The 12,954-nt window shown below is 46.5% G+C and overlaps 1 non-coding gene across 1 annotated transcript; it reads left to right on the top strand.

Moving 5' to 3' along the window:
* The first annotated feature begins 8,778 nt into the window (after window positions 1-8,778).
* trnaw-cca (transfer RNA tryptophan (anticodon CCA)) lies at window positions 8,779-8,850 on the top strand. The gene has a single exon. It is a non-coding gene; the product is annotated as a tRNA-Trp (tRNA).
* The last annotated feature ends 4,104 nt before the right edge of the window (window positions 8,851-12,954 follow it).

Raw genomic sequence — 12,954 nt, 5'->3', positions numbered from 1 at the left:
TCCCCTGTGGCCAGAGAGGAATTAAAAATTTGGGTCAGAGTCCCTGCGATCTCCCCCCTTACCTCCCTCAGCAGTCTGGGACACAAATCATCCGGACCTAGAGATTTGTCCACTTTTAAGCCTGCCAAAACCTCCAATACCTTGTAACTCCCTATATCAATTTGCTCAAGAACCTCGCAGTCCCTCTCCCTGAGTTCCACACCTTCATCCTCATTCTCTTGGGTGAAGACGGATGTGAAGAATTCGTTCAACACTCTACCGATCTCCTCTGGCTCCATCCATAGATTTCCCCCTTGGTCACTAATGGGCCCTACTCTTTCCCTGGTTATCCTCTTCCCACTGATATACGTATGGAATGTCTTGGGATTTTCCCTACTTTAACTAGCAAGAGCTTTCTCATATCCTCCCTTTGCTGTGCTAATTGTTTTCTTAAGCTCCACCCTGCACTTTATGTACTCCACTAAAGCCTCTGCTGATTTGTTCCCCTTCTACCTGCTAAAAGCCTCTCTTTTCCTTCGCATCGTATCCTGAATATCTCTGGTCATCCATGGCTCTCTGAGCTTGTTACTCCTTCCTGTCACCCTAGAGGGAACATGTTGAGCTTGTCGCCTCCCAATTTCCTTTTTCAACGCCCCCCCCCACTGTTCCTCTGTTGATTTCCCCACAAGTAGCTGTTCCCAGTCTACCTTGGCTAGACCCACCTTATTTTACTGAAATCCACTCTACTCCAATCCAAAACATTTTTTTTTTGCAACTTGTCTATCTTTTTGTCCATAACAAGCTTAAATTGTACCATGTTGCGATCGTTATCACTAAAACGCTCCCCAACTACCACCTCAGCCACCTGTCCGGCTTCATTCCCCAGAATTTGGTCCAGCAATGCACCGTCCCTTGTTGGACCCTCTACAAATTTTCCTAGAACGTTCTCCTGTACACGTTTCAAGAAATCCCTCCACTTAACACTATGTCTATCTCAATTAATGTTGGGAAAGTTGAAATCACCAAATGTAATTATCCTATTGCTATTGTTTTTACACATCTCCGCAAATTGTGCACATATTTGCTCCGTAATTTCCCGCTGACTATCTGGGGGTTTATAATAAACACCTAACAATGTGGCTGCCCCTTTTTTATTCCTAAGCTCTGTCCAGAAAGCTTCATTTGATGTCCCCTCCAAGATATCATCTCTCCTTACTGCATTAACTGACTCCTTAACTAATAATGCAATGCCTCCGCCTCTTTTACCCCCTCCCCATCTCGCTTGAAGATTCTATATCCCGAAATGTTGAGCTGCAAATCCTGCCCCTCTTTCAACCATGTCTCTGTGATGGCTGTTATATCACAATTCCATGTGTCAATCCTCACCCTTAACTCATCCGTTTTACCTGTAATACTCCTGGCATTAAGGTATAGGCCATCCAGCCTTGCCTTACTCCGCTGAAACTTAATGCAGCTGTATTCACTCTGACATGATTGTTTTACTGTATTATGATGTGTCCCTATTCTGCTAACGTTCTGTGTCCCCCTCCCCCTGCCGAATTAGTTCAAACTCCTCCCAACAGCACTAGCAAACCCGCCCGGAAGGATGTTAGTCCGCTCAGGTTCAGATGTAGACTGTCCTGCTTGTACAGGTCCCACTTTCCCCAGAAACAGTCCCAATGATCCAGGAATCTAAAACCCTCCCTCCTGCACCAACTCTTAAGCCACGCATTCATCTGTGTTATTCTCCTATTTCTGTGCTTGCTAGCACATGGCACTGGGAGTAATCCAGAGATTACAACCCGAGAGGTCCTGCTTTTCAGTCCACTGCCTAACTCCCTGAATTCTTGATGCAAGACCTCATATCCCTCTTTCTACCTATGTCATTGGTACCAACATGTACCATGGCCTCTGCCTTATCACCCTCCCTCTTCAGGATGCCTGCAGCCATTCAGTGACATCCCGGACCCTGGCACCAGGGAGGCAACACACCATCCTGGAGTCACGTTGACGGCCACAGTAGCCCCTATCTGTTCCCTTGACAATAGCATACCCTATTACTTTTGCTCTTCCTCTCTTCCTCCCCTCCTGTACAGGCAGGCTGCTTGTGGTGCCAGAAACTTAGCTCTGTCTGCACTCCCTGGAGGAACCAGCGCCCTCATAAGCCTCCAAAATGGAATACCGATTTGCAAGCGAGACCCCAGGGGATTCCTGAACTACCTGCCTGTTTCTCTTGGACTGCCTGGTGGTCACCCATTTCCTTCCTTCCTCAAGTCCCTTCAGCTGCGGTGTGACCCCCTCCCAAAACGTGCTATCCACGATGCTCTCAGACTCGCAGATGCTCCACAGTGTCCCCAGCCGCCATTCCAGCTCTGAAACCCGAGTTTCCAGGAGCTGCAGTTGGATGCACTTCCTGCACACATGCTGCTCCCGGGCACTAGAAATGTTCCCGGCTTCCCACATGGAGCACGAGGAGCACACCATGACTTTGAGCTCTCCAGCCATCCCTTTAAATTAAGCCTTTTAAATCAATTGCTCTAGGGCCCTTCTTTCCTGATCCTCATTACTACAGAATATACAAACTATAAACCACAAAAAGAACTTAAACTACAAGTGATAAAAGTAGTAAATACTTAGCCAACCTTACCCACTACTTACCAGTCATTTCTCTCCCTTGTAGCCTCCACTGCTGCAGCAGGGCAAGACCACTCTCTGAAGATTTAAGAAGTTGGATAGCAAAGAAAAATTGCAAGAAAACCTCTTCCCCTCTGCACCGAATTCCCACTGTCCACCAAATGTCAATACCCACACTCACTCTGGCTGTGCCTCACTCAGGATGAGGTCTCTCCCCTGCTCGTGTGCAAGCATGATTTGATGAATCATTTTATATTTCATCCCTCCACACAGCAGTAATTGATTATTTAATCAGTAATGCTACCCCACCACACCTTTTTAGACCCCTCTCTACCCTGCCTGAAAACCCTAAGTCCAGGGCTGTTGAACTGCCATTTTTGGCCCTCTTTAAGTCAAGTCTCCATTATAGCAATGATATCATGCTGCCACGTGACTATCTTTTCCCTCAGCTCATTTGCTTTTTTGCTATATTCCTTGCATTTAAATAAATACCTTTTAACTTTGCCAAATCCGTTGCATTTAACCTTTGCTTCTTCTGTCTTTCAGAGTCACTCGCTAATTTGCTGTCTCCCGCTCTCTGCTCTGAATTTGTCCGACCTGAATCTGCCTTCAGGTTCCCATTCCTCCGCCAACCTAGTTAAAACCCTCCCCAACAACACTAGCAAATCTCCCTTAAAGGACACTCGTCCTAGTCCTATTCAGGTGTAGACGGTCTGGTTTGTACAGATCCCACCTTCCCCAGAACCAGTACCAATGCCCCAGAAATCCAAAGTCCTCCCTCCGGCACCATCTCTCCACTCTCTCTTCTGAAGGTGTTGACTCTGACTGGGTTCAGCTCTGTGCCCATCAAAAAGCAGAATACGGAAGAGGTGATGGAAATCTTAAATTAAAACAGAAAATGTTGAAAAAGAAAAATCAGCAGATTAGGCAGCATCTGTGTCCTGAGAAAAACAGAGTTAGTGTTTCAGCTGTGACCCTTCACCAGGACTGGGAAAAGTGAGAGATGGAATAGGTTGGAAACCAGGGGTGTGTGGGACAAGGACAAAAGGAAGGTTTGTGACCGGGTGGAAGACAGGAGAGGTTGAGTGACAGAAAAGTCAGTCTCCAGGGCCAAAGGGAATGGAGATGGGGCAAGAAAAGAAGCAAAGAAACAAAACCTGTGCCTCGAGCAGCTGAGCTGCGAACTGAAAAAATAAAACGAAACAAGCAAAGGAAACAAAATGAAGAACGGAGTTTACGGTCTGAAATTGTTGAGCTCAATGTTTCATCTCACTGACCTTCAGTCTGCAACAACCATCGGCTTCATGGTGGTGCCGCCGCCCAGGTCCCTCGCCGCACGTCTGCCGATCCTAGCGGCTCCGACTCGGGCTCTGAGAGCCGCTGGGACTCGGTCACCCTCAGCTCAGCTTCCAGGAGCCACACTGCGCATGCCCCACACAAACAGAAACCTCCGGGGGCGGGGCTTTGCTGCGCTTGCGCGGTGTGGCCTTTCTGATGGCCGGAGGCCGCTTTCCGAGCCGCTGAGCATTCTGGTTATTTCTGTCCGCCATTCCATTCAACAACAACTCAGACAGAGGCCATTCGACTCACAGTGTGGGCCCTGTCCCATTCCTTTGATCGTTTCCGATCAGCCTGAAAATATTGTCATTTCTGTATTCCTATTCCGTTTTAAATGCACAAATGAGTCACCAACTCTCTTGTTATTTAAACTTTCCTGCCCTCTACACTACTTTCGAAACAACAAGACAGCAGGTTATACCAGATATTGTAATGAATAACGACCCACAATCTATTAATAATATGACAATGAATGAACATCTAGCAAAAAGTGACCACAAAGTTTTAGTGGCCGACTTTCAGTTCGAGACTTTCAGGCAGCGCATTCCGAATCACCACAACTCACTGTCTTTAAAAAAAAATTGCCCAGCTACCACTAAACAATCATGGGCTGTACGCTGGAGCCCTTATCTCGCAGAATGGTGCAGCTGAGTCGTGATCGGCCTGTAGCTCAGAGATCTCTGTATCAAAACCATTCTCTACTATTTGTATTCCCATTGATACCAAAAGGTAGCATTTGATGTCAATCAACTTTTATTGACAGAATATTTGTATCAGTTTATTACGCCCAGTCAACACTTCAATCTGCAATCTCAAATTGTTTTTATTTACGCAAGGACACAAACTGTAAATGCTGCAAACACACACCAGCTCAGGCTTTCAACTTTCTCTCAACCATTTTCTCCAAAAGACCTAACATAGGCAGCTGCCCTTCTTTTGTTCTCCTGCACTTGAGGATTATCTGTAAAATAAAAGTTATTCCCTTAGATGGAAACAGTATAGTGCAGTTTATACATATTTGTCAGAGAATGCCAGATCTACACGATCTGACAGTAATTCACCATGTTTATTTGAACCGCAGCCTCCTCCCTGTGACAAGTACCATTCAGAAATACAAGAACGTCAGCAAAACGGAGACAACATTTTCACAAATTCGCAGTTAATAATTATTTGGACAGACAACACCATGCCTTCTTAATCCCTGGTTAAAAACATGGAATCCCGTCCCCAAATATCACCATGAACTGTTAAAGTGAAGTTTCCTTTGTATTCGTTCGTTTCGGGCTTGTATTAGCTACATATTACATTAAATACTTCTTTGAGAGCCTCCGATTGTTCCCTGTCTTGTTTTAAATGCTGATTGGGATTTAACATGTTCAGTTTACCACTCATTCTGTCCTTATCGGCCTTACTTAAGGTGAAAACTGTGACATGTGTGTGACCTTTAGACTCGAATTGAATGTCTAACACTAACATTTTGTGGTCACTTATTGCTAGCTGTTCATTCATTGTCATATTATTAATATATTGTGGGTCGTCATTCATTACAATATCCGTTATAATCTGTTGTCTTATCATTTCTAAAGTAGCGTGGAGGGCAGGCAAGTTTAAATTACAAGTGAGTTGCTGGTGCAAGGCTAAAGGGAGTGGTAAAGAGACAAGTAAAGAAATGAAAGATTTGTCTGATGATGGTGTGAATCGCAGACGGATGAACAGCTGCCATCCGAATGTAATGTATGAATTGTTTCATCAGAAGCCATTGGCCTGAAGCTGCATTACTATCTGACTTGACATCCTCATTTTATACTTGTTCTTCCTTCGTTTCTCTTCCCATGCCCAGTGGCGTCTGAGGAAGACAAAACAAGTGCTTACATCTGTTTCTATGCCTAGCTTGTTTTCCCCCTGAAACAGGGCGCTTGTGGCAAGAAATTGAGGTGCACAACTCTGCACCAAGCATTGCCAACCAGGAGACTCTCCTTCTCTTCCTGCATGCCATAGGTGTATTGGAATGATTTACAGATTGATGATCAACCTGTTTGGCCATCAAGTCCTAGAGTGGGACTCGAACCCAGAGAAGCAGTGACGCTCCTGTGCTGCGCCACGGGACACTTATTCCTCATATTATACATTCTACCGTAAGTATTCTGGGGAAAACAAGTTACAGGCATGGGAAGGACAATCCATGAATCTTTGTAGCTGAGAATCCCTGTTGACGATGAGTGTGGTATCATCAGATAGAGGAGTTCTCTGATCAAGACCTTCTGTATCTTTTGCCTTCACTTTCAACTGGGACAATTTAACCGTTTGCTGTCTGACCTGTTATGCAGGAAATCTGCAGGGAAGGCAAAGAGCAGGATCATGAGAAAATTAAATACTAAACAAAGTGAGGCAAAGAAACAACCCATTCTTCATTTCACTCCATTCTTCACCCTGAAGCTGTTGGAAGTGGTGCCGTCAAACTGTACAGTACAGTGCATGTTGTAATGAAAGGACGGAGGAGCTTTGATGGACAGTCAATTTTATCCAGAATTTGGTAAAGTCCTGCGCTGCTGATGTTGGTGAATGTTTTAGTGCCTTCTCCGAAAACAAGGTAAAGATATTCACATTTTTTGTCGCCCATGTCTGCAACTGGTTCTCCCTTACTAGACACGGCAAAAAACAAAACTGTGGCCGAGGGATCGGTGTCACATCTCCGCCCTTGTTGCCATTGAATGACACTCCGCAGAAAAAGTTAGCAAATTCTTATGTCACACAGGAATACATCGAACTTCAGATCAGAAAGCTGTGGGTCTGAATCACATCCCAACCCAAGCTACTGTTATAACAGATCTGTGTCTGAATAAATGGAAGCCCCATGTAATAAACACTGTCACATTTGAATGTTTAGTGAGTGAGTTTCATAGAGGGTCCTTAAACTGCCCAGCAAATAAAGTGTCACCTTTCAGCAGAAAATGTGGCCAGAAAATACTAGGAAACTCGAAATTGTATAATTTATCTGTCAGAGCACAGGCATTAACTCCAGGTGACAGATCCGGGCTTTCAGACCTCCTGGGTAGAGAATTTCAAAGATTCACCTCCCTTGAGTGAAGAAATTCCGCATCACCTCAGTCTTAAATAGCCTGGCCTTTATTCTGACACTGTGCCCTCTGGTTCTGGACCCACCAGGGGAATCAAACTACAACCCATTTATTACAGTTATTTTAAGGGGTAACGTGTTGAATGGATAAATGGGGGCCTGTAGATATACTATACTTGTATTGTGAATGTCAACATGAATGCCCATTAGGACTCGGCCAGCTCGCCCTGTGCTGGTCGTTCCGAGCCACTTTTGGTGATGCACGTTGACACTGTGCCGCCACCTCCGCGACATGATCTGTCAGGTATCATTCCATGAGTATGACTATATCTGACTTCGGTGTTGATTAAGGTCTCAGAAGATTGCCGGCTTGAGTCCTGTCGTGATCCTTTTAAACGGAAATCTGGTGGAACTCCCTGAAAACCACGTTCTTACTCGGCAGCTGAAGGTTCTGATTGTTCTTCCAAACATTAAAGAGATCTTAGGAATTAACACATGAAATTACATAAAAAGCATATTTTAATAAAGAGCGTTGCAATTCCCAGAAGGATATGTGGAATAAGAATTAAAGTCACCCAGTATTAAAGCGGAATTGAATGAATTTTGGAATAAATAAGATTGTTACATCTCTCGATGTGTTTGCTAAACAATGTTACATCTAACTCTGTTCTGGTGAAGATCAGAAGCAGTGATATCAGTTTGCGCCACTCGCCAGCTGGGCCTGTGGTTGCGCCTCGCCAATCACGTGGGTAATGCAATTCTGCCAGTCCCTGAGGTCAGCTGACATTTTCGGAGAAATTCCAAGTCATCGTGATTTCATGTTTAAGGTGTGAGTGATGTAAATCATGACCTGATCAAATGTGTGTATCTTTCGCTATTTCCGCGGTGAATTTTCATGCTGACGAGAATCATATGGGACATGGTCTGGAAATATTTCACACAGAAAATATTTTTCACATCTTTCTGAACTAATGAAACTGTTGGCCGGAAATTTCAAACAATCCCGCGCTTCCTGTGCCTCGCGGCGGGCCGGCACTGGGGCCGCGGTCATTTCCCTGACTCTCCCACTTTCTCTCTCCCCCCAGAAATTACTTTCGACATTTCATCCTTTTATATATTTAAAAAAAAAAGCCCCACCATGTCATTTTAATTGGGTGGTGGGGTGAGAATGGGGGAACAGAGTGGGTCCCATTTGCTCTTTCTAGCCCTGTCTGTGAGGTTTGTTACGAGCTGCGGATGGAGTGGTTGTGAAAAGCGTGAATTTCGTAATACAGGGTCAGCGATGAGTGCGCATGCGCCTTGCTGCCCATGGCCCCCAATAAAGATGGCGGACGCGCATCCATGCGCGTGCGCGGCGTTGGCCGTAAACGTTGCCGTCACTCAGTGACACCCGAGTTCAGGGTTTCTGACACAAGCTCAATGCAGCAGCAGTGTGAGCGTCGGTATTGGTTTGTGGATTCAGCGATTAAATTCAAGGTTGTTGTTTCGAGGTCACTCGGAGTTGGCGGAGTTCTGCATTTGTCCTTCATATATTCCGGGGCACTTTGTATCAAGCAGAAGTTAGAAGCAAAAAGTATAAGTAATGTCTGGGAAATACTTAAACAGCAGACAGCCTAGAAAACAGTTTAAATTAATCACTGACCTGACAGAACGGAGGGAAAATGGGGATTAAGCAAAATTCTATTCTCTGGAGTATCGTTAAAGTGTAAAGAAGCGAATCTAGGAGAAGTAAAATGCCATTTGTAACGGATGGGCTTGTGGCGCAACGGTAGCGCGTCTGACTCCAGATCAGAAGGTTGCGTGTTCAAATCACGTCAGGCTCAAAAAGCTTTAATGCTTAAATAGCGGGCTTTTATATCATTGTCCGGGGGATGTTGGCGAACAGGTTAATTTCAAAAGCAATTTCGATTGATTAAAGTCTTCTTCTCCGGCGTCTTCCGAATCACCCGCTTAGCTTTTAGTTTGCACAGTTTTATATCGGAACAATGTGGTGTGTCCATTCTTTTTGCAATTGCTCTGTTCCCCAGTATGAGAAGTAAAACAAAATCTGTCCATTAACCCCAACCGCCTTCGTCTATACAGCCGCTGAGTTCAGTTGGTTAGACCGCAGTGTTAACAACATTATATTCATCTTTTATTATGTAAACTATAATCACCCAACTTTACTTTTCCAATACATCAGGAGATTCAAACTCGTCCTGTTAAAGCAGAATGTCAGTGAGTTCAGTAAGAAATGTTTACAAACAACAGCAATTTCTTTCTGCTCACTGTGCACAGTTATGAAATCTGCATTAAACAACAGGAGTGGAAACTGCAGTCCGACACCCCCTCTTCACATTAATGGTGAGTCTGAATTTCAGTTTTGGGATTTTAGAGGGAGCGAATGTTTTTGTGGAAATGCAATCACTTTTCCTGTGCAAAAACAAAAATAAAAATACCTGGAAAAACTCAGCAGGTCTGGCAGCATCTGTGGAGAGGAACACAGTTAACGTTTCGAGTCCGCATGACTCTTCAACAGAACTAAGGAAAAATAGAAGAGAGGTGAAATATAAACTGGTTTAAGGGGGTGGGGGCGGTGGGACAAGTAGAGCTGGATAGAGGGCCAGTGATAGGTGGAGATTGCCAAAGTGAATGGAGCCGGTTAAAGAGCCTGGCCCGGCCTGAGACTCCCCGAGCCCGGGGTCAGTGGGAACCTGGGGAGAAGACAGATCCCAGGAAAACGAATCAGAGACAGTCATGATCCTTGACCGGACAACCCCTCCCCCAACAAGTTTTTGGTCAGATCAGGCTAGGGACCAATAACGTTTTTTTTTAATGTGAATAAAGTGTGTGATTCATGACACTTGCTCAGTGAATAAAGCCACAGGATTCCACAGGGATATTTGTCGTCCATTCAGGATTAATGTGAGGTACACGTGAAATAACAGCCAAATTGAGGTCGAATGCACAATACAAAATAAATGGCGACCAAGACAGAATCCATGGATTTCACAACAACCCACACAGACATGAGAAAAAAACTGGGAGTCAATCAATCTCACTGAAACTCTGCCTCTCTCATGAGGGATTCCAGCCTTCACCTTCGAAGATCTTACTCCAACTCGGAGGGATGAAATGATCGCGAAACTTTCCAGTTTTCAATTTGGCCTCCCGAGATTCTGTTCACTGATCTCCCGAATCTGCTCTCAAGAAGCATCTCCCCAGCACAGCTTCAGCCGCAGTGAACAGAACTCCACTGCTCCAAAGGGGAACCTTCGCCCCAAAGGCCCGAAGCTTGGAGTCAGCAAACTTCCACTGCCTTCTTGGAAATTCAGGCCTTCTCTTGAGCCCTCTTCACTGTTGGCAGACCTTTTTCAATTTAACTGCGGCCTCTTCCTCTCCCTGTCTGGGACTCTCCATTTTATAGCTCACCCTGTCCCATCTCCCTTTGGGATCTCTCCCTGCCCCTCTCCCTTTGGGACCTCTCCCTGCCCCTCTCCCTTTGGGACCACTCCCTGTCCCTCTCCCTAAGGGATCTCTCCCTGCTCTACTCCCTATGGAGTCTCTCCCTGCCTCTCTCCCTTTGTGATCTCTCAATGCCCCTCTCCCTATGGGAACTTTCCATGTCCGTCTCCCTATGGAATCTCTCCCAGCCTCTCTCCCTTTGGGGCCTCTCCCTGCCCCACTTCCTTTGGGATCTCTCCCTGCTCCTCTCCCTTTGGGATCTCTCCCTGTCTCTTTTCCTATTGGATCTCTCTGTGTCCCTCTCCTTTTGGGCCTCTCCGTGCCCCACACCCTTTGGGGCCTCTCCCTGTCCATCTCCCTTTGATACCTCTCCCAGCCTCTCTCCCTTTGCGCCTCTCCCTTTGGAGCCTCTCTCTGCCCCTCTCCCTTTGGGGCCTCTCCCTGTTCCTCTCCCTTTGGAATCTCTCCCTGTCTCTTTTCCTATGGGATCTCTCTGTATCCCTCTCCCTTTGGGGCCTCTCCCTGTGAAACGTCTCCCTATCTCTCTCCCTTTGGGCCTCTCCCTATGGGGCCTCTCCCTGCCCCTCTCACTTTGGGGCCTCTCCCTGCCCCTCTCCCTTTGGGGCCTCTCCCTGCCCCTCTCTCTTTGGGACTACTCCCTGCCCCACACCCTACGGGATCACTCCCTGCCCCTCTCCCCATAGAATCCCTCCCTATGGGATCTCTCCCTGCCCCTCTCCCCATAGGATCCCTCCCTATGGGATCTCTCCCTGCTGGTCTCCCTATAGAGTCCCTCCCTGCCTCTCTCCCTTTGGGATCTCTCCCTGCCCCTCTCCCTATGGGATCTCTCCCTGCAGCTCCAATTTTGGGGCCTCTCCTGGCCCCTCTCCCTTTGGGATCTTTCCCTGCTCCTCTACCCATGGGATCTCTCCCTGCCTCTTTCCCTATGAGATCTCTTCCAGCCCCTCTCCCTACGGGACTTCTCCCTGCCCTTGTCCCGATGGGATCTCTCCCTGTCCCTCTCCCTATGGGACATCTCCCTCTCCCTCTCCCTCTATGATTTCTCCCTGCCTCTCTTCCTTTGGGATCCCTTCCTTTCCCTCTCCCTATGGGATTTCACCCGGCCCCTCTCCCTGTGGGATATCTCCCTGTCCCTCTTCCTTTGGGGCAATCTCCCTTTCCCCTCTCACTGTTACTTGCCTGGAACACTTTATCTCCATTGTTTTTGCTGCTCCTGGCCACATGACCCGGGTTTTCGCCCCTTTGTTTTCTTTATGCACAGGGGCGCTGGGCCAGTCCTCAGCCTAAAGGACTGAAAAAGCCTCAATCGCCTCAATTGCGAGACTTGTCGGGATTTGAAGTTCCGGACCTCTGCTCTCAACTTCAAGGTAAGTTGACTTTCACAAGAGAGAGCGAGGGAGGTAGAGAGAGAGGAAAGAAGGAGGAGAGGGATGGTGAGAAGGAGGAGAGGGAGGGAAAGAGCATGCAATAGAGGGAAGGAGGGAGAGAGGGGTAGAGGAAGGGAGGGAGGCAGTAGCAGGTGGGAGAGGGGGTGAGAGCTGAAGGAACAGAGGAAACTGGAGGGATTGCATGAGGGGGGAGGAACTTGAATTTCTCCAGCACATTTTGCAACCTCAAGAAGACACAAAACCTCACGGCCAATGGCAGGAGGGGGCGGGGTGGGAAGGGCCCGTGGCTTTTTAAATGAGGTTTTTGTAAGAATGCACACAGAAAGATCCCACAGACTGCAACCTGATTAATGACTGAATAACCTGTTTCAGAGATTCTGTTTGAGGGACTAATATTGACCCCAGGACTCCAGGTAAAACACCTCTTCTCTTGTTGTCAATAGTTTGGCTGCATTGTTCACATCCCTCCAAGAGGGGAAGATGGGGTCTTGGTTTCTAATGCGCTTTATTGCTGAATATTGTCATATATCCTTACTCCCTGTCTGTGGGGTATTAGAGGATATTGTGTTACATATTTTGCCTCTTCTAGAAACTCAAGGAGTTGGGAACACTGAAAAACTCCAGGTTCTATCTTTACTAAATCACCTGACTGTGATGAGAAAATATAATTTCTTCCAGCCAGTGGAAATGTGATATAGGCACCAATAATACTCACACACCACAGCAGATGTCTGATTTCTTCACGTGTGAATCCGACTGATACAGTTGTCATCATTGAATCCTGTTGGTCTCTGGCGGCTTATCATATCCAATCCTTAATCCAAAGGTAACACTGGGAATCGATATTCCTACTACACTCTCTCCCTGCCCTGATAAAAAAGTCCATCTTTTTCAATGACGATTGTCTAACTCTCAAACCCAGGAACACTCCTCCAATGAGCAATCTAGTTCTGTCTCTCCTTACAGAGTACACTGTCTGCCGGCTTTATTCTCTGCTGTGAGCTACGGCTCAGTCAAAAGGTCTCTTGCTTTTACATAGCAGGAGGTTGTGTGTTCAAAACCTGAGCAGTAAGT

Source organism: Cetorhinus maximus, unplaced genomic scaffold (assembly GCF_964194155.1).
Source record: "Cetorhinus maximus unplaced genomic scaffold, sCetMax3.hap1.1 HAP1_SCAFFOLD_794, whole genome shotgun sequence".
Classification (NCBI taxonomy): Eukaryota; Metazoa; Chordata; class Chondrichthyes; order Lamniformes; family Cetorhinidae; genus Cetorhinus; species Cetorhinus maximus.
The sequence above is the reverse complement of the archived record's forward strand: the minus strand, read 5'-3'. Positions and strand labels throughout refer to the sequence as shown.